This window comes from Hippocampus bargibanti, linkage group LG13, assembly GCF_051943395.1.
Source record: "Hippocampus bargibanti isolate YZ-2025 linkage group LG13, ASM5194339v1, whole genome shotgun sequence".
NCBI lineage: Eukaryota > Metazoa > Chordata > Actinopteri > Syngnathiformes > Syngnathidae > Hippocampus > Hippocampus bargibanti.
This window is the reverse complement of record NC_142746.1, coordinates 3,099,758-3,118,626: the sequence shown is the minus strand read 5'-3', so window position 1 is coordinate 3,118,626 and position 18,869 is coordinate 3,099,758. Positions and strand designations below refer to the sequence as shown.

Genomic DNA, 18,869 nt, shown 5'->3' with positions numbered 1-18,869 from the left:
TGGTATTCCCAGGCGGTCTCCCATCCAAGTACTAACCAGGCCCGACCCTGCTTAGCTTCCAAGATCGGACAAGATCGGGCGTTCTCAGGGTAGTATGAACGTAAGTGAGGGAATGTGCCAGAAAAATCCCTCTTTATAGTGTTGCAGGGAGAGCGTCTTTCTTTGCTCATGGTGTTCGTTCTTGTCTGATGATGGTTATTTGGTTTTCCAAATACAGGCTTGAATCGATGAAGGTGTTATTTGTGTCGTGTTGTCAAATAAGGCGCATGTGAGTCCAGCTGATGCGTTAATGTGGGTAACTTTTCTTTGACTTCCAATGCAATCCGTTTCGTCCATTCATTCCAGGTAGGGTGAACGCTGGCGCGAATGGTTGCCTCTGTTCACTCGCACAAAAAAACGTTCTTATCCCGTGACTGTAAAGTGGCCTTTAGAGCTTTGAAAGGCGCTTAAAATGTTATGTATAACTATGAATATTATGTGGTGAAATGGTTGATCACGAGATCAGTGTCGCTGTGTGATTAGGTCAGCAGAGGGCGTTAAGGACCAGACGGAGAGTAATCATAATAAATGTCAAAAGAAAAGGATAGGGAATAAAACCCAAAATGCTGAAGATACTAAAAGGAGAGGAGCAGCATTACCTTACATTGCAGGGCTTTCTGAAAAACTACAGAGTCCTTTGGCAACACAAAATTCCTACTTATTTCAAACCGATAAACACTTGAAGGCAAAAATGAGTACATCCAAAAGATAGGCTGTCAAATGAAAAACAAAGTAATGTAGTTTATTCAATACATCGGAAAAATGAAAATTATAAAGATCAAAACATGGGGGAGACTAAACAAATTCTCCAAAAAAAAATACTTTATCAACACCGCTGGGATAATACTAGTGGGCCTCAATCAGTACATATGCACCTCAAAGCTAGCTACCGCTCATTTGACGACAATGAGGTTAAAATTGTAGCGAAAGGAAAATAGATGGTTTGAAAGGGGAGTAAAAGAAGCTGTCCAGCACGCAGAAGCCCAGTTCTGCTTCGCGTACGAGTACTGTCATGACGGTCCCCCATGCGGACAGCTCCCTCTGCCGGAAAGCCATATCGTTACACGCAGCGACTCAAGAGTAAAATCAACGTGTGGGAAGCCGTTTAAAATCGCGTCGGGGGTGATCGTGAAATGAAAAGTGAAATCGGATCGCGAACGGGAGAGACCATTTCTCGGCCCACAGTGTTTGGGGTGGCTAAAAAAAAAAAAAAAAAAAAAAAGCTTACAGCACCTGGTATTCCCAGGCGGTCTCCCATCCAAGTACTAACCAGGCCCGACCCTGCTTAGCTTCTGAGATCGGACGAGATCGGGCGTTCTCAGGGTAGTATGGCCGTAAGCGAGGGAGTGTGCCAGACAATCCCTCTTTATAGTGTTGCAGGGAGAGCGTCTTTCTTTGCTCATGGTGTTCGTTCTTGTCGGGTGATGGTTATTTGGTTTTCCAAATACAGGCTTGAATCGATGAAGGTGTTATTTGTGTCGTGTTGTCAAATAGGTGCATGTGAGTCCAGCTGATGCGTTTTCGTGGGTAACTTTTCTTTGACTTCCAATGCAATCCGTTTCGTCCATTCATTCCGGGTAGAGTGAACGCTGGCGCGAATGGTTGCCTCTGTTCACTCGCACAAAAAAAACGTTCTTATCCCGTGACTGTAAAGTGGCCTTTAGAGCTTTGAAAGGCGCTTAAAATGTTATGTATAACTATGAATATTATGTGGTGAAATGGTTGATCACGAGATCAGTGTCGCTGTGTGATTACGTCAGCAGAGGGCGTCAAGTGTCGTGTTGTCAAATAAGGCGCATGTGAGTCCAGCTGATGCGTTAACGTGGGTAACTTTTCTTTGACTTCCAGTGCAATCCGTTTCGTCCATTCATAGAGTGAACGCTGGGGCGAATGGTTGCCTCTGTTCACTCGCACAAAAAAAACGTTCTAATCCCGTGACTGTAAAGTGGCCTTTGAAAGGCGCTTAAAATGTTATGTATAACTATGAATATTATGTGGTGAAATGGTTGATCAGATCAGTGTCGCTGTGTGATTACGTCAGCAGAGGGCGTCAAGGACCAGACGGACAGTAATCATAATAAATGTCAAAAGAAAAGGATAGGGAATTAAACCCAAAATGCTGAAGATACTAAAAGGAGAGGAGTAGCGTTACCTTACATTGCAGGGCTGTCTGAAAAACTACAGAGTCCTTTGGCAACACAAAATTCCTACTTATTTCAAACCGATAAACACTTGAAGGCAAAAATGAGTACATCCAAAAGATAGGCTGTCAAATGAAAAACAAAGTAATGTAGTTCATTCAATACATTGGAAAAATGAAAATTATAAAGACCAAAACATGGGGGAGACTAAACAAATTCTCAAAAAAAAATACTTTATCAACACCGCTGGGATAATACGAGTGGGCCTCAATCTGCAGTACATATGCACCTCAAAGCTAGCTACCGCTCATTTGACGACAATGAGGTTAAAATTGTAGCGAAAGGAAAATAGATGGTTTGAAAGGGGAGTAAAAGAAGCTGTCCAGCACGCAGAAGCCCAGTTCTGCTTCGCGTACGAGTACTGTCATGACGGTCCCCCATGCGGACAGCTCCCTCTGCCGGAAAGCCATATCGTTACACGCAGCGACTCAAGAGTAAAATCAACGTGTGGGAAGCCGTTTAAAATCGCGTCGGGGTGATCGTGAAATGAAAAGTGAAATCGGATCGCGAACGGGAGAGACCATTTCTCGGCCCACAGTATTTGGGGTGGCTGCAAAAAAAAAAAAAAAAGCTTACAGCACCTGGTATTCCCAGGCGGTCTCCCATCCAAGTACTAACCAGGCCCAACCCTGCTTAGCTTCCGAGATCGGACGAGATCGGGCGTTCTCAGGGTAGTATGGCCGTAAGCGAGGGAGTGTGCCAGAAAATCCCTCTTTATAGTGTTGCAGGGAGAGTGTCTTTCTTTGCTCATGGTGTTCGTTCTTGTCGGGTGATGGTTATTTGGTTTTCCAAATACAGGCTTGAATCGATGAAGGTGTTATTTGTGTCGTGTTGTCAAATAGGTGCATGTGAGTCCAGCTGATGCGTTTTCGTGGGTAACTTTTCTTTGACTTCCAATGCAATCCGTTTCGTCCATTCATTCCGGGTAGAGTGAACGCTGGCGCGAATGGTTGCCTCTGTTCACTCGCACAAAAAAAACGTTCTTATCCCGTGACTGTAAAGTGGCCTTTAGAGCTTTGAAAGGCGCTTAAAATGTTATGTATAACTATGAATATTATGTGGTGAAATGGTTGATCACGAGATCAGTGTCGCTGTGTGATTACGTCAGCAGAGGGCGTCAAGGACCAGACGGACAGTAATCATAATAAATGTCAAAAGAAAAGGATAGGGAATTAAACCCAAAATGCTGAAGATACTAAAAGGAGAGGAGTAGCGTTACCTTACATTGCAGGGCTGTCTGAAAAACTACAGAGTCCTTTGGCAACACAAAATTCCTACTTATTTCAAACCGATAAACACTTGAAGGCAAAAATGAGTACATCCAAAAGATAGGCTGTCAAATGAAAAACAAAGTAATGTAGTTCATTCAATACATTGGAAAAATGAACATTATAAAGAGCAAAACATGGGGGAGACTAAACAAATTCTCAAAAAAAAATACTTTATCAACACCGCTGGGATAATACTAGTGGGCCTCAATCTGCAGTACATATGCACCTTAAAGCTAGCTACCGCTCATTTGACGACAATGAGGTTAAAATTGTAGCGAAAGGAAAATAGATGGTTTGAAAGGGGAGTAAAAGAAGCTGTCCAGCACGCAGAAGCCCAGTTCTGCTTCGCGTACGAGTACCGTCATGATGGTCCCCCATGCGGACAGCTCCCTCTGCCGGAAAGCCATATCGTTACACGCAGCGACTCAAGAGTAAAATCAACGTGTGGGAAGCCGTTTAAAATCGCGTCGGGGGTGATCGTGAAATGAAAAGTGAAATCGGATCGCGAACGGGAGAGACCATTTCTCGGCCCACAGTGTTTGGGGTGGCTGCAAAAAAAAAAAAAGCTTACAGCACCTGGTATTCCCAGGCGGTCTCCCATCCAAGTACTAACCAGGCCCGACCCTTCTTAGCTGCCGAGATCAGACGAGATCGGGCGTTCTCAGGGTAGTATGGCCGTAAGCGAGGGAATCTGCCAGAAAATCCCTCTTTATAGTGTTGCGGGGAGAGCGTCTTTCTTTGCTCATGGTGTTCGTTCTTGTCAGATGATGGTTATTTGGTTTTCCAAATACAGGCTTGAATCGATGAAAGTGTTATTTGTGTCGTGTTGTCAAATAAGGTGCATGTGAGTCCAGCTGATGCGTTAACGTCGGTAACTTTTCTTTGACTTCCAATGCAATCCGTTTCGTCCATTCATTCCGGGTAGAGTGAACGCTGGCGCGAAGGGTTGCCTCTGTTCACTCGCACAAAAAAAACGTTCTTATCCCGTGACTGTAAAGTGGCCTTTAGAGCTTTGAAAGGCGCTTAAAATGTTATGTATAACTATGAATATTATCTGGTGAAATGGTTGATCACGAGATCAGTGTCGCTGTGTGATTACGTCAGCAGAGGGCGTCAAGGACCAGACGGACAGTAATCATAATAAATGTCAAAAGAAAAGGATAGGGAATTAAACCCAAAATGCTGAAGATACTAAAAGGAGAGGAGTAGCGTTACCTTACATTGCAGGGCTGTCTGAAAAACTACAGAGTCCTTTGGCAACACAAAATTCCTACTTATTTCAAACCGATAAACACTTGAAGGCAAAAATGAGTACATCCAAAAGATGGGCTGTCAAATGAAAAACAAAGTAATGTAGTTCATTCAATACATTGGAAAAATGAAAATTATAAAGAGCAAAACATGGGGGAGACTAAACAAATTCTCAAAAAAAAAATACTTTATCACCACCGCTGGGATAATACTAGTGGGCCTCAATCTGCAGTACATATGCACCTTAAAGCTAGCTACCGCTCATTTGACGACAATGAGGTTAAAATTGTAGCGAAAGGAAAATAGATGGTTTGAAAGGGGAGTAAAAGAAGCTGTCCAGCACGCAGAAGCCCAGTTCTGCTTCGCGTACGAGTACTGTCATGACTGTCCCCCATGCGGACAGCTCCCTCTGCCGGAAAGCCATATCGTTACACGCAGCGACTCAAGAGTAAAATCAACGTGTGTGAAGCAGTTTAAAATCGCGTCTGGGGTGATCGTGAAATGAAAAGTGAAATCGGATCGCGAACGGGAGAGACCATTTCTCGGCCCACAGTGTTTGGGGTGGCTGCAAAAAAAAAAAAAAGCTTACAGCACCTGGTATTCCCAGGCGGTCTCCCATCCAAGTACTAACCAGGCCCGACCCTGCTTAGCTTCCGAGATCGGACGAGATCGGGCGTTCTCAGGGTAGAATGGCCGTAAGCGAGGGAATCTGCCAGAAAATCCCTCTTTATAGTGTTGCAGGGAGAGCGTCTTTCTTTGCTCATGGTGTTCGTTCTTGTCGGATGATGGTATTTGGTTTTCCAAATACAGGCTTGAATCGATGAAGGTGTTATGTCCATGCGGACAGCTCCCTCTGCCGGAAAGCCATATCGTTACACGCAGCGACTCAACAGTAAAATCAACGTGTGGGAAGCCGTTTAAAATCGCGTCGGGGGTGATCGTGAAATGAAAAGTGAAATCGGATCGCGAACGGGAGAGACCATTTCTCGGCCCACAGTGTTTGGGGTGGCTGCAAAAAAAAAAAAAAAGCTTACAGCACCTGGTATTCCCAGGCGGTCTCCCATCCAAGTACTAACCAGGCCTGACCCTGCTTAGCTCCCGAGATCGGACGAGATGGGGCGTTCTCAGTGTAGTATGCCCGTAAGCGAGGGAATCTGCCAGAAAATCCCTCTTTATAGTGTTGCAGGGAGAGCGTCTTTCTTTGCTCATGGTGTTCGTTCTTGTCGGATGATGGTTATTTGGTTTTCCAAATACAGGCTTGAATCGATGAAGGTGTTATTTGTGTCGTGTTGTCAAATAAGGCGCATGTGAGTCCAGCTGATGCGTTAACGTGGGTAACTTTTCTTTGACTTCCAATGCAATCCGTTTCGTCCATTCATTCCGGGTAGAGTGAACGCTGGCGCGAATGGTTGCCTCTGTTCACTCGCACAAAAAAAAAACGTTCTTATCCCGTGACTGTAAAGTGGCCTTTAGAGCTTTGAAAGGCGCTTAAAATGTTATGTATAACTATGAATATTATGTGGTGAAATGGTTGATCACGAGATCAGTGTCGCTGTGTGATTACGTCAGCAGAGGGCGTCAAGGACCAGACGGACAGTAATCATAATAAATGTCAAAAGAAAAGGATAGGGAATTAAACCCAAAATGCTGAAGATACTAAAAGGAGAGGAGTAGCGTTACCTTACATTGCAGGGCTGTCTGAAAAACTACAGAGTCCTTTGGCAACACAAAATTCCTACTTATTTCAAACCGATAAACACTTGAAGGCAAAAATGAGTACATCCAAAAGATAGGCTGTCAAATGAAAAACAAAGTAATGTAGTTCATTCAATACATTGGAAAAATGAAAATTATAAAGAGCAAAACATGGGGAAGACTAAACAAATTCTCAAAAAAAAATACTTTATCAACACCGCTGGGATAATACTAGTGGGCCTCAATCTGCAGTACATATGCACCTTAAAGCTAGCTACCGCTCATTTGACGACAATGAGGTTAAAATTGTAGCGAAAGGAAAATAGATGGTTTGAAAGGGGAGTAAAAGAAGCTGTCCAGCACGCAGAAGCCCAGTTCTGCTTCGCGTACGAGTACTGTCATGACGGTCCCCCATGCGGACAGCTCCCTCTGCCGGAAAGCCATATCGTTACACGCAGCGACTCAAGAGTAAAATCAACGTGTGGGAAGCCGTTTAAAATCGCGTCGGGGGTGATCGTGAAATGAAAAGTGAAATCGGATCGCGAACGGGAGAGACCATTTCTCGGCCCACAGTGTTTGGGGTGGCTGCAAAAAAAAAAAAAAAGCTTACAGCACCTGGTATTCCCAGGCGGTCTCCCATCCAAGTACTAACCAGGCCCGACCCTGCTTAGCTTCCGAGATCGGACGAGATCGGGCGTTCTCAGGGTAGTATGGCCGTAAGCGAGGGAATCTGCCAGAAAATCCCTCTTTATAGTGTTGCAGGGAGAGCGTCTTTCTTTGCTCATGGTGTTCGTTCTTGTCGGATGATGGTTATTTGGTTTTCCAAATACAGGCTTGAATCGATGAAGGTGTTATTTGTGTCGTGTTGTCAAATAAGGCGCATGTGAGTCCAGCTGATGCGTTAACGTGGGTAACTTTTCTTTGACTTCCAATGCAATCCGTTTCGTCCATTCATTCCGGGTAGAGTGAACGCTGGCGCGAATGGTTGCCTCTGTTCACTCGCACAAAAAAAACGTTCTTATCCCGTGACTGTAAAGTGGCCTTTAGAGCTTTGAAAGGCGCTTAAAATGTTATGTATAACTATGAATATTATGTGGTGAAATGGTTGATCACGAGATCAGTGTCGCTGTGTGATTACGTCAGCAGAGGGCGTCAAGGACCAGACGGACAGTAATCATAATAAATGTCAAAAGAAAAGGATAGGGAATTAAACCCAAAATGCTGAAGATACTAAAAGGAGAGGAGTAGCGTTACCTTACATTGCAGGGCTGTCTGAAAAACTACAGAGTCCTTTGGCAACACAAAATTCCTACTTATTTCAAACCGATAAACACTTGAAGGCAAAAATGAGTACATCCAAAAGATGGGCTGTCAAATGAAAAACAAAGTAATGTAGTTCATTCAATACATTGGAAAAATGAACATTATAAAGAGCAAAACATGGGGGAGACTAAACAAATTCTCAAAAAAAAATACTTTATCAACACCGCTGGGATAATACTAGTGGGCCTCAATCTGCAGTACATATGCACCTTAAAGCTAGCTACCGCTCATTTGACGACAATGAGGTTAAAATTGTAGCGAAAGGAAAATAGATGGTTTGAAAGGGGAGTAAAAGAAGCTGTCCAGCACGCAGAAGCCCAGTTCTGCTTCGCGTACGAGTACTGTCATGACGGTCCCCCATGCGGACAGCTCCCTCTGCCGGAAAGCCATATCGTTACACGCAGCGACTCAAGAGTAAAATCAACGTGTGGGAAGCCGTTTAAAATCGCGTCGGGGGTGATCGTGAAATGAAAAGTGAAATCGGATCGCGAACGGGAGAGACCATTTCTCGGCCCACAGTGTTTGGGGTGGCTGCAAAAAAAAAAAAAAAGCTTACAGCACCTGGTATTCCCAGGCGGTCTCCCATCCAAGTACTAACCAGGCCCGACCCTGCTTAGCTTCCGAGATCGGACGAGATCGGGCGTTCTCAGGGTAGTATGGCCGTAAGCGAGGGAATCTGCCAGAAAATCCCTCTTTATAGTGTTGCAGGGAGAGCGTCTTTCTTTGCTCATGGTGTTCGTTCTTGTCGGATGATGGTTATTTGGTTTTCCAAATACAGGCTTGAATCGATGAAGGTGTTATTTGTGTCGTGTTGTCAAATAAGGCGCATGTGAGTCCAGCTGATGCGTTAACGTGGGTAACTTTTCTTTGACTTCCAATGCAATCCGTTTCGTCCATTCATTCCGGGTAGAGTGAACGCTGGCGCGAATGGTTGCCTCTGTTCACTCGCACAAAAAAAACGTTCTTATCCCGTGACTGTAAAGTGGCCTTTAGAGCTTTGAAAGGCGCTTAAAATGTTATGTATAACTATGAATATTATGTGGTGAAATGGTTGATCACGAGATCAGTGTCGCTGTGTGATTACGTCAGCAGAGGGCGTCAAGGACCAGACGGACAGTAATCATAATAAATGTCAAAAGAAAAGGATAGGGAATTAAACCCAAAATGCTGAAGATACTAAAAGGAGAGGAGTAGCGTTACCTTACATTGCAGGGCTGTCTGAAAAACTACAGAGTCCTTTGGCAACACAAAATTCCTACTTATTTCAAACCGATAAACACTTGAAGGCAAAAATGAGTACATCCAAAAGATGGGCTGTCAAATGAAAAACAAAGTAATGTAGTTCATTCAATACATTGGAAAAATGAAAATTATAAAGATCAAAACATGGGGGAGACTAAACAAATTCTCAAAAAAAAAATACTTTATCAACACCGCTGGGATAATACTAGTGGGCCTCAATCTGCAGTACATATGCACCTTAAAGCTAGCTACCGCTCATTTGACGACAATGAGGTTAAAATTGTAGCGAAAGGAAAATAGATGGTTTGAAAGGGGAGTAAAAGAAGCTGTCCAGCACGCAGAAGCCCAGTTCTGCTTCGCGTACGAGTACTGTCATGACGGTCCCCCATGCGGACAGCTCCCTCTGCCGGAAAGCCATATCGTTACACGCAGCGACTCAAGAGTAAAATCAACGTGTGGGAAGCCGTTTAAAATCGCGTCGGGGGTGATCGTGAAATGAAAAGTGAAATCGGATCGCGAACGGGAGAGACCATTTCTCGGCCCACAGTGTTTGGGGTGGCTGCAAAAAAAAAAAAAAATCTTAGAGCACCTGGTATTCCCAGGCGGTCTCCCATCCAAGTACTAACCAGGCCTGACCCTGCTTAGCTCCCGAGATCGGACGAGATCGGGCGTTCTCAGGGTAGTATGCCCGTAAGCAAGGGAATCTGCCAGAAAATCCCTCTTTATAGTGTTGCAGGGAGAGCGTGTTTCTTTGCTCATGGTGTTCGTTCTTGTCGGATGATGGTTATTTGGTTTTCCAAACACAGGCTTGAATCGATGAAGGTGTTATTTGTGTCGTGTTGTCAAATAAGGCGCATGTGAGTCCAGCTGATGCGTTAACGTGGGTAACTTTTCTTTGACTTCCAATGCAATCCGTTTCGTCCATTCATTCCGGGTAGAGTGAACGCTGGCGCGAATGGTTGCCTCTGTTCACTCGCACAAAAAAAACGTTCTTATCCCGTGACTGTAAAGTGGCCTTTAGAGCTTTGAAAGGCGCTTAAAATGTTATGTATAACTATGAATATTATGTGGTGAAATGGTTGATCACGAGATCAGTGTCGCTGTGTGATTACGTCAGCAGAGGGCGTCAAGGACCAGACGGACAGTAATCATAATAAATGTCAAAAGAAAAGGATAGGGAATTAAACCCAAAATGCTGAAGATACTAAAAGGAGAGGAGTAGCGTTACCTTACATTGCAGGGCTGTCTGAAAAACTACAGAGTCCTTTGGCAACACAAAATTCCTACTTATTTCAAACCGATAAACACTTGAAGGCAAAAATGAGTACATCCAAAAGATGGGCTGTCAAATGAAAAACAAAGTAATGTAGTTCATTCAATACATTGGAAAAATGAACATTATAAAGAGCAAAACATGGGGGAGACTAAACAAATTCTCAAAAAAAAATACTTTATCAACACCGCTGGGATAATACTACTGGGCCACAATCTGCAGTACATATGCACCTTAAAGCTAGCTACCGCTCATTTGACGACAATGAGGTTAAAATTGTAGCGATAGGAAAATAGATGGTTTGAAAGGGGAGTAAAAGAAGCTGTCCAGAACGCAGAAGCCCAGTTCTGCTTCGCGTACGAGTACCGTCATGACGGTCCCCCATGCGGACAGCTCCCTCTGCCGGAAAGCCATATCGTTACACGCAGCGACTCAAGAGTAAAATCAACGTGTGGGAAGCCGTTTAAAATCGGGTCGGGGGTGATCGTGAAATGAAAAGTGAAATCGGATCGCGAACGGGAGAGACCATTTCTCGGCCCACAGTGTTTGGGGTGGCTGCAAAAAAAAAAAAAAGGTTACAGCACCTGGTATTCCCAGGCGGTCTCCCATTCAAGTAATAACCAGACCCGACCCTGCTTAGCTCTCGAGATCGGACGAGATCGGGCGTTCTCAGGGTAGTATGGCCGTAAGCGAGGGAATCTGCCAGAAAATCCCTCTTTATAGTGTTGCAGGGAGAGCGTCTTTCTTTGTTTATGGTGTTCGTTCTTGTCGGATGATGGTTATTTGGTTTTCCAAATACAGGCTTGAATCGATGAAGGTGTTATTTGTGTCGTGTTGTCAAATAAGGCGCATGTGAGTCCAGCTGATGCGTTTTCGTGGGTAACTTTTCTTTGACTTCCAATGCAATACGTTTCGTCCATTCATTCCGGGCAGAGTGAACGCTGGCGCGAATGGTTGCCTCTGTTCACTCGCACAAAAAAACATTCTCATCCCCTGACTGTAAAGTGGCCTTGAGAGTTTTGAAAGGCGCTTAGAAATTAAATGTATTATTATGATTACTCTCCGTCTGGCCCTTGACGCCCTCTGCTGACGTAATCACACAGCGACACTGATCTCGTGATCAACCATTTCACCACATAATATTCATAGTTATACATAACATTTTAAGCGCCTTTTAAAGCTCTAAAGGACACTTCACAGTCACGGACAAGCAGAGGTACTATAATAAATAAAATACAATCACAAATAGATTGCAATAAATAAAATACAATTATAAATAGAAACAGGAGAGAGAGCTACACACAGAAAATGCTATTTTAAATAGCTGGTTTTTAGATGGGACTGTAGCATATGTCACACTGCTACAGAATGTTGCGACAGGTCGAAAAGCAGTGGTGACGTCACGACCGCGGGTAGACTAAGATGGTGGCACAATAAACACGTTGACAAAGCAACTCTCCTCCTCTCATTCCTCCGGACACAACATTGGCGACGAAGATGGACACAGCTCCCCTCCCCTCGTTTCTCGCGCTCCCCGGTGAGCCACCAGTCCCGTGGTCCCGCTGGTATGACTCGTTTATGACGTATCTGACGGCGACCGGACTAAACGAGGCAAGCGAAGCACGCCGAACGGCTATGCTAATACACAGTTTAGGTAGTGAGGGACAGCGCATTTTTCGCTCTCTTGGACCCGCGAAGACATACGGGGATTGTGTCACTTTATTGGCCCGACATTTCGCCCCACCTCAGGGCGTGATTGTCCGGCGGATTGCCTTCCGTCAACGACGGCAACGAACAGGCGAGTCGGTACACCACTACGTTGCCGACTTGCGGTGTTTAGCGGGCCTCTGTAAATTCGGCCGCTTGGAGGAGGAAATGATTAGGGATCAACTCGCCGAGCACACGATTGATCCCAAACTACGGGAGAAACTGTTATTGTCCCCTGACGACCTCCCACTATCGAAGGCTGTGGAAATGGCGTTTCAATTGGAGAACGCAGCACAATTAACGGCTCGGTTCGTGAACCCACCCACACCTTCACACTCTCCCGCGTTGGCACAGATTGTTGCTCCAACCCCTCCACTCCCAGACGCAACCTTCACCTACGACTCCACCGCTACATACGACGGTGCCGAGATAAATGTGGCCAGACGTCAAGGGGCCGATGCACGCACGCCTTGTGCCAACTGTGGGTCAGCCTCGCATCCCACACGTGCGCCCACTTGCAGAGCCACCGGACAACGATGCCAACGCTGCGGGAAGATGAATCATTTCGCAAGGATGTGCCGCTCTGCTCCCACCTTCACCTACGACCGTACCGAGATAAATGTCGTCAGACATCAACGGGCCAACACACGCAGACCTTGTGCCAACTGTGGGTCTGCCTGGCACCCCACACGCGTGCCAACTTGCAAAGCCATTGGACAGAGATGCCAGCACTGCGGAAGGAGGAACCACTTCGCCAGGATGTGCCGCTCTGCTCCCACGTCAACATACCCACCACGCCGCTCACCAGACCAGCCGAGGCGAACCACCATCCACTGCGTGGGCTCGCGCGCCAAGCCATTCAAGTGGTGCACAGTGGAACTGGATGGAGTGAGCTTACCACTCCTGCTCGACACTGCAGCCTCCAGGTCACTGTTGGAAGTGTCCACAGTTTGACGGCTATTTCCTCATCTCCAGATCGAGGCCAACGCTGAGGACTTGTTTGGCTATGGCCAAACTAAGATTGGTATGGTGGGCACTGCCACCTTCACAGTGCGCTATGGCTCGAGGACTCTCCCCCTTTTCACCTTCCAAATATCCCGTCATGGCGCCAACCTCTTGGGCTTGGACTTGTTTTGTGCACTCGGCTTTTCCATCTCTGACAATGCGGGTGCCACAATTCACCCCCAGGCCAACGGGGGTGGAGAAAGCTCCAACCAAGCAGACGGCCTGCCCTACTCTTCCTCAGCCAGCAGAGGGCCCAACGAGAAGCGCGGGACGAAGCAACCCACACTGACTGTGTCGGACTGGGTCCGCATTCGCCGGCCGAGCTGCTCTCACAATTTGGACTCATTCTGGACAGCACCAGTCCAGATTACCACCCAACTCGGACTGACCACATTCTGTCTGGCTGACGGGTCGCATTGGCATGCCAGCCGCCTAAGGAGAGTGGCGGCACCGACCCCCTCGAACGACTTCGCAAGCAAAGACTACTGACGTCCTGTCACACATCAGAGAACACCGATGGGACGCCTCGAAGAGCGTCGTGAACCAGCCGTGCCCGTGGGGCCAGAACCTCGGCCAGCTCGCGTTCGCCTTTGCCCTTTGGTAATTTGGACAATTATCACATATTTTGAATATTCAGACCCTAGCCAGTGCTTAGCCTATCGCGTGGCAGAATAACCCACACGGCTAAGCAGGGAAAGCGGCAGTCTACCCGGTTTCCCTTGTTACAGAGTGTTTTTGGTTCCTTCAGGGAGGGGGGTAAATGTAGCATATGTCACACTGCTACAGAATGTTGCGACAGGTCGAAAAGCAGCGGTGACGACACGACCGCGGGTAGACTAAGATGGTGGCACAATAAACACGTTGACAAAGCAACTCTCCTCCTCTCATTCCTCCGGACACAACAGGGACTTGAAGGTGGTAAGAGAATCGATGTTATGAAAGTTCGGAGGAAGTGACTTCCAAAAATTGGGGGCAGAGCAGCTGAGGGGTCTGTCACCCATCTTGCTGAGACGGGGGAGTGAGGGACACACAGAGGTGGAGGGAGGAAGAAGATCTGAGGGGACGAGGGGGACTAGAAATCATTGGGTAGACCACCAACGATTCAACAGACCTTTAGGATTATTCTGCCTCGTGGTTGAAAGGTCTGCTCATGTCTAAGACTGTGCCAAAGGATCGCATCGGAAAAACAAACAGTGCTCATATTTTAAACAATCCATTCGAAAACAATAACTTGGTCGGCCATCTTAACTGATCTTACTCTATGCTCTGTAACGGGCTGAACATTGTATGGCAAAACAGAACAGCATGTCTAAGCACATCTCAATATTCGTTGCGTACCCACACCAGTTCTCTCTTTTTTTTAAACAACCCCGAAAGCAGCGCCTGAAAGGAGGAGAAAAAAGGGGGTGGGGGATCCTCAGTCCAACCTGCTTGTACGTCTCTGTCAGCTCTCAGTCATACAGGAGTGGTCCATTGATGAAAAGGTTTCTTCAGCCGTCACCTGTAGTTCTTTGAAGGTGTCGGACGTTTCGTTTCTCATCGAAGAGGCTTCGTCAGCGAACTAAAATTTGCTAGTAGTTTCGGCCCCATATGTATATCCCTAACGTCTAGAGGTGGCGGTGCCAGACTTCTGCTATGATAGGTCACTTCTCTCAGGTTGGGGAGAGCAGAGGACTATACCCTGAGGATACACTGATTACTTTATTACGTGATTACTTGCCTGAATTTTACGTATTTTAAATTCCGGGGAAAAAAAATTCAAACAAATTCATAGTTGTGCTTTGGGCTCGCCAGTTTAACCCATAATGGACAATCTGGCCATGAAAAAAAATGGAGAAACAGGCTCTCACATCCTTCCCGGGTACAAAACCGAGGCACTGGTTTAGGTATGTGGAGGGCACTTTCGTCATAATTAAAAAAAGAAATTCAATCCTTCACAAATCACCTGCACTCGGTAGACATCAATATTAAATATACTCGCGAGGACATTAAAGACACCCAACTAGCCTTTTTGGAGTGTAAAGTAATTATAAAAGAGGACAGAGCGCTAAAAGCAGAAATCTTTAGGAAGGCCACACACACTGACCAATACTTACTTTTTGAATCAAACCACCCTCGACAACACAAACTATGAGTTATCAGAACCCTCCAGCATAGGGCTAATACTAACCAGCGTCGAAATTAGCGAAAAGGAGTGAAAACATGTCAGGAGAGCACTCACAAACTGTGGTTGCCCTCAGTGGTCATTTAACAAATGTCAAAAGAAACGGATAGGGAATGAAACCCAAAATTCTGAAGATACTAAAAAGGAGAGGAGTAGCATTACCTTACATTGCAGAGCTTTCTGAAAAACTACAGAGTCCTTTGGCAACACAAAATTCCTACTTATTTCAAACCGATAAACGCCTGAAGGCAAAAATGAGTACATCCAAAAGATAGGCTGTCAAATGAAAAACAAAGTAATGTAGTTTATTCAATACATTGGAAAAATGAAAATTATAAAGAGCAAAACATGAGGGAGACTAAACAAATTCCCCCCAAAAAAATACTTTATCAACACCGTTGGGATAATACTAGTGGGCCTCAATCTGCAGTACATATGCACCTTAAAGCTAGCTACCGCTCATTTGACGACAATGAGGTTAAAATTGTAGCGAAAGGAAAATAGATGGTTTGAAAGGGGAGTAAAAGAAGCTGTCCAGCGCGCAGAAGCCCAGTTCTGCTTCGCGTACGAGTACTGTCATGACGGTCCCCCATGCGGACAGCTCCCTCTTCCGGAAAGCCATATCGTTACACGCAGCGACTCAACAGTAAAATCAACGTGTGGGAAGCCGTTTAAAATCGCGTCGGGGGTGATCGTGAAATGAAAAGTGAAATCGGATCGCGAACGGGAGAGACCATTTCTCGGCCCACAGTGTTTGGGGTGGCTGCAAAAAAAAAAAAAAAAAAAAAAAAAAAGCTTACAACACCTGGTATTCCCAGGCGGTCTCCCATCCAAGTACTAACCAGGCCCGACCCTGCTTAGCTTCCGAGATCGGGCGTTCTCAGGGTAGTATGGCCATAAGCGAGGGAATGTGCCAGAAAATCCCTCTTTAAAGTGTTGCAGGGAGAGCGTCTTTGTTTATGGTGTTCGTTCTTGTCGGATGATGGTTATTTGGTTTTCCAAATACAGGCCTGAATCGATGAAGGTGTTATTTGTGTCGTGTTGTCAAATAAGGCGCATGTGAGTCCAGCTGATGCGTTAACGTGGGTAACTTTTCTTTGACTTCCAATGCAATCCGTTTCGTCAATTCATTCCGGGCAGAGTGAACGCTGGCGCAAATGGTTGCCTCTGTTCACTCGCACAAAAAAACATTCTTATCCCCTGACTGTAAAGTGGCCTTGAGAGTTTTGAAAGGCGCTCAGAAATTAAATGTATTATTATGATTACTCTCCGTCTGGTCCTTGACGCCCTCTGCTGACGTAATCACACAGCGACACTGATCTCGTGATCAACCATTTCACCACATAATATTCATAGTTATACATAACATTTTAAGCGCCTTTCAAAGCTCTAAAGTACACTTTACAGTCACGGACAAGCAGAGGTACTATAATAAATAAATTACAATCACAAATAGATTGCAATAAATAAAATACAATTATAAATAGAAACAGGAGAGAGAGCTACACACAGAAAATGCTATTTTAAATAGCTGGGGTTTGAGATGGGACTTGAAGGTGGTAAGAGAATCGATGTTATGAAAGTTCTGAGGAAGTGACTTCCAAAAATTGGGGGCAGAGCAGCTGAGGAGTCTGTCACCCATCTTGCTGAGACTGGGGAGTGAGGGACACACAGAGGTGGAGAGAGGAAGAAGATCTGAGGGAACGAGGGGGACTAGAAATCATTGGGTAGACCACCAACGATTCAACAGACCTTTAGGATTATTCTGCCTCGTGGTTGAAAGGTCTGCTCATGTCTAAGACTGTGCCAAAGGATCGCATCGGAAAAACAAACAGTGCTCATATTTTAAACAATCCATTCGAAAACAATAACTTGATCGGCCATCTTAACTGATCTTACTCTATGCTCTGTAACGGGCTGAACATTGTATGGCAAAACAGAACAGCATGTCTAAGCACATCTCAATATTCGTTGCGTACCCACCCCAGTTCTCTCTTTTTTTTAAACAACCCCGAAAGCAGCGCCTGAAAGTATTAGAAAAAAAGGGGGTGGGGGATCCTCAGTCCAACCTGCTTGTACGTCTCTGTCAGCTCTCAGTCATACAGGAGTGGTCCATTGATGAAAAGGTTTCTTCAGCCGTCACCTGTACTTCTTTGAAGGTGTCTGACGTTTCGTTTCTCATCGAAGAGGCTTCGTCAGCGAACTAAAATTTGCTAGTAGTTTCGGCCCCATATGTATATCCCTAACGTCTAGAGGTGGCGGTGCCAGACTTCTGCTATGATAGGTCACTTCTCTCAGGTTGGGGAGAGCAGAGGACTATACCCTGAGGCTACACTGATTACTTTATTACGTGATTACTTGCCTGAATTTTACGTATTTTAAATTCCGGGGAAAAAAAATTCAAACAAATTCATAGTTGTGCTTTGGGCTCACCAGTTTAACCCATAATGGACAATCTGGCCATGAAAAAAAATGGAGAAACAGGCTCTCACATCCTTCCCGGGTACAAAACCGAGGCACTGGTTTAGATATGTGGAGGGCACTTTCGTCATAATTAAAAAAGAAGAAATTTGATCCTTCACAAATCACCTGCACTCGGTCGACATCAATATTAAATATACTCGCGAGGACATTAAAGACACCCAACTAGCCTTTTTGGAGTGTAAAGAAATTATAAAAGAGGACAGAGCGCTAAAAGCAGAAATCTTTAGGAAGGCCACACACACTGACCAATACTTACTTTTTGAATCAAACCACCCTCGACAACACAAACTATGAGTTATCAGAACCCTCCAGCATAGGGCTAATACCAACCAGCGTCGAAATTAGCGAAAAGGAGTGAAAACATGTCAGGAGAGCACTCACAAACTGTGGTTGCCCTCAGTGGTCATTTAACAAATGTCAAAAGAAACGAATAGGGAATGAAACCCAAAATTCTGAACATACTAAAAAGGAGAGGAGTAGCATTACCTTACATTGCAGGGCTTTCTGAAAAACTACAGAGTCCTTTGGCAACACAAAATTCCTACTTATTTAAAACCGATAAACACTTGAAGGCAAAAATGAGTACATCCAAAAGATAGGCTGTCAAATGAAAAACAAAGTAATGTAGTTCATTCAATACATTGGAAAAATGAAAATTATAAAGAGCAAAACATGGGGGAGACTAAACAAATTCTCAAAAAAAAATACTTTATCAACACCGCTGGGATAATACTAGTGGGCCTCAATATGCAGTACATATGCACCTTAAAGCTAGCTACCGCTCATTTGACGACAATGAGGTTAAAATTGTAGCGAAAGGAAAATAGATGGTTTGAAAGGAGAGTAAAAGAAGCTGTCCAGCACGCAGAAGCCCAGTTCTGCTTCGCGTACGAGTACTGTCATGACGGTCCCCCTTGCGGACAGCTCCCTCTGCCGGAAAGCCATATCGTTACACGCAGCGACTCAAGAGTAAAATCAACGTGTGGGAAGCCGTTTAAAATCGCGTCGGGGGTGATCGTGAAATGAAAAGTGAAATCGGATCGCGAACGGGAGAGACCATTTCTCGGCCCACAGTGTTTGGGGTGGCTGCAAAAAAAAAAAAAAAAGCTTACAGCACCTGGTATTCCCAGGCGGTCTCCCATCCAAGTACTAACCAGGCCCGACCCTGCTTAGCTTCCGAGATCGGGCGTTCTCAGGGTAGTATGGCCGTAAGC

General features: G+C 45.3%; 6 non-coding genes and 5 pseudogenes across 6 annotated transcripts; all 11 read right to left on the bottom strand.

Annotated features, from left to right (window-relative positions):
• Positions 1-1,260: 1,260 nt before the first annotated feature.
• LOC148889032 (5S ribosomal RNA) lies at positions 1,261-1,379 on the bottom strand. The gene has a single exon (XR_016117002.1). It is a non-coding gene; the product is annotated as a 5S ribosomal RNA (ribosomal RNA).
• A 1,430-nt stretch (positions 1,380-2,809) lies between these two features.
• LOC148889031 (5S ribosomal RNA) lies at positions 2,810-2,928 on the bottom strand. Its single transcript, XR_016116999.1, has one exon. It is a non-coding gene; the product is annotated as a 5S ribosomal RNA (ribosomal RNA).
• Positions 2,929-4,075: 1,147 nt separating this feature from the next.
• On the bottom strand, positions 4,076-4,194 carry LOC148889030 (5S ribosomal RNA). Its single transcript, XR_016117012.1, has one exon. It is a non-coding gene; the product is annotated as a 5S ribosomal RNA (ribosomal RNA).
• Positions 4,195-5,344: 1,150 nt separating this feature from the next.
• Positions 5,345-5,463, bottom strand: LOC148889029 (5S ribosomal RNA). Its single transcript, XR_016116994.1, has one exon. It is a non-coding gene; the product is annotated as a 5S ribosomal RNA (ribosomal RNA).
• Positions 5,464-5,789: 326 nt separating this feature from the next.
• Positions 5,790-5,908, bottom strand: LOC148889028 (5S ribosomal RNA; annotated as a pseudogene).
• Positions 5,909-7,060: 1,152 nt separating this feature from the next.
• On the bottom strand, positions 7,061-7,179 carry LOC148889027 (5S ribosomal RNA). Its single transcript, XR_016117070.1, has one exon. It is a non-coding gene; the product is annotated as a 5S ribosomal RNA (ribosomal RNA).
• A 1,150-nt stretch (positions 7,180-8,329) lies between these two features.
• On the bottom strand, positions 8,330-8,448 carry LOC148889026 (5S ribosomal RNA). The gene has a single exon (XR_016117069.1). It is a non-coding gene; the product is annotated as a 5S ribosomal RNA (ribosomal RNA).
• A 1,151-nt stretch (positions 8,449-9,599) lies between these two features.
• Positions 9,600-9,718, bottom strand: LOC148889025 (5S ribosomal RNA; annotated as a pseudogene).
• A 1,149-nt stretch (positions 9,719-10,867) lies between these two features.
• LOC148889024 (5S ribosomal RNA) lies at positions 10,868-10,986 on the bottom strand (annotated as a pseudogene).
• Positions 10,987-15,964: 4,978 nt separating this feature from the next.
• Positions 15,965-16,073, bottom strand: LOC148889023 (5S ribosomal RNA; annotated as a pseudogene).
• Positions 16,074-18,760: 2,687 nt separating this feature from the next.
• On the bottom strand, positions 18,761-18,869 carry LOC148889022 (5S ribosomal RNA; annotated as a pseudogene).